This window comes from Penaeus japonicus, unplaced genomic scaffold (assembly GCF_977035675.1).
Source record: "Penaeus japonicus unplaced genomic scaffold, GWHDUDI00000001_assembly GWHDUDI00000008, whole genome shotgun sequence".
Lineage (NCBI taxonomy): Eukaryota > Metazoa > Arthropoda > Malacostraca > Decapoda > Penaeidae > Penaeus > Penaeus japonicus.
In genome coordinates, this window is record NW_028234410.1 from 25112682 (window position 1) to 25115181 (window position 2500).

Consider the following 2500-nt stretch of genomic DNA (forward strand, 5'->3'; position numbering starts at 1 on the left):
TCTTCCTTATTCTTATGCTTGCGTTCCAAGTTTTCGTATCTACTGTATAAATACCCTTCAATTATACTTTCGATTTGTATATATAAATATATAATATATATATATATATATATATATATATATATATATATATATATATGTATATATGTATATATATATATCTATATATATATATATATTTATATGTATTTATGTATATATATATAGTTATATATATATATCTTATATATTTATATAATATATATATGTATTTATTACATGTTATATCTATATACATACATCTAACATATATATAAATATATATATATATTCTATAAATATACATTTTATATAGATATTATATATTATTATTATATATATAAGTATATATAAATATATATATCCCACCAAACACATATAACATTTGCATATATATTATATGTAAATATATATATATATAATAGATATATATATAAATAATATATATATATATATATATATTTTATATATACATATTAGCATATATATATATATATATTACATTATATATATATTATATATATATATATATATTTAAATATATATATATATATATATATATTTATTTGTATATATATATGATGTATATATTTATATATACTATATATATATATATATATTTATAATTTATATATTTATATATATTATATTATAATAATATATAGTATTGTATATATATATTTATATATATATATATATTTATATAATCTTTTTATATATATATATATATATATTATATTATATTTATATTTTATACAAATTATATATATGTATATATTTATATATTATAAATTTACATATATATGTTATATATTATATATATTATAATATATATATATATAAATTAATATATATTATATATATATATTATATATATCATAAAAATCATATATACACACAAACATATTTATAATATATTATTTATTATATATTATATATATATATATATATATATATATATATATTGTATTTAAGATATATATATTTATATTTATATATATATTTATATATATTTATATTTATAGATATATATATATTATATATGTCTATTTATATGTCATATATACCCACAATCACACTTTTTGTATATATATATAAATATCATATATATTTATATTTATTTATATGATATAATTATATATTTTTATATAATTATATATATTTATATATATATATATTATATTAGATATATATATATTATATATTTATATTATATATATATACACACACACACAGACACACACACACACACACACACACACACACACACTCACACACACACACACACACACACACACATACACACACACACACCCACACACGCACACATACACACATTTGATTTCCATCTTACATTTCCAAAAAATTAAAGAAATAAACATATACGCTCTTGTACTCAGCGTTCTTTACCTGACTCGAAAAAAAAAAAAAAAAAAAAAAAACAGAATGAAAACAAAAATGAACCCACTATATTCGCACTAGATTATTAGGGCGTAAAGGACAAGTATCGAAAAAAGAGGCAAAATGCAACACCAATGTTGAGTCACACTTTACCTGAGTAAAGTTCTCGCGAAAATAAACAAGCAAAAACAAAGCTGAACAAAACACAACGTATCGGCAATGCCTGAAAATAACCGGCCGATGCACTTGAATATATCAGCACTATTGCACACACCCGGTGAAAGCACACTAATAAATAGGTCAATGTAAACGAGCGCACACATACCAATGTAGGAGTTCACCGTGATTGAATGCATGCACGCACATTTGCCAGCGTAGACTTTACTTTCGCTCTCGGACATGTGCTCCTGATTATTGGAACGAAGTAGTATTAGGGGATGAATGAGTGAAATATTGCAAAATATCTATGCGAAAATTAGAATAAAGAAAAAATCATTTTCCAAAAAATCCATCAGTGACCAAACGATCAATAATGGAGAAATCCGGTTTAGTCTTTTATTTACAACCCTGGCGAACTGCACGGACGTAGCCAATTTTTCGTACATTTGGTACATGGTCATTACAATATATGTTAATCTTACATTTAAAATTTAGGCTTTAACATAATTATATCAATTAGTATATCATCATTTATTCATGTACCACCCAAGCAATCTGCAATGGATTCAATGTTGCGCTTGATATATGGTCATGGTATGATATTACATTCCGAATTTAGGATCCGTGTAAATATATCTTCTAATGCATCATATGATATGAAATAGTTACATAGCTCTGCGTAACTCTTGCTAAGTGGTCAGCAAGGACACATTACATGACACTAAAATATATATTATACGAGTGTTCGCTTGTATTCTCCTTAGCAAAGTTTACAACTAGTATCTTCTACATGCATATTGCACTGCCAACAAAGTCAAAGTATCACAATGACTTTATCTTAAATATGTCCAACGAAAATTGGTCATAATGATTTTTGCAACAGCTTTCAGGTCTTTGAGTGTTTATCAACTTAATCATATTC

The 2500-nt window shown here is 21.9% G+C and overlaps 1 protein-coding gene across 1 annotated transcript in view; it reads left to right on the forward strand.

Moving 5' to 3' along the window:
• Positions 1-2500, forward strand: part of LOC122260025 (zwei Ig domain protein zig-8-like) — a 61419-nt gene that overhangs the window by 398 nt on the left and 58521 nt on the right. The gene's annotated exons all lie outside the window — the stretch shown is intronic.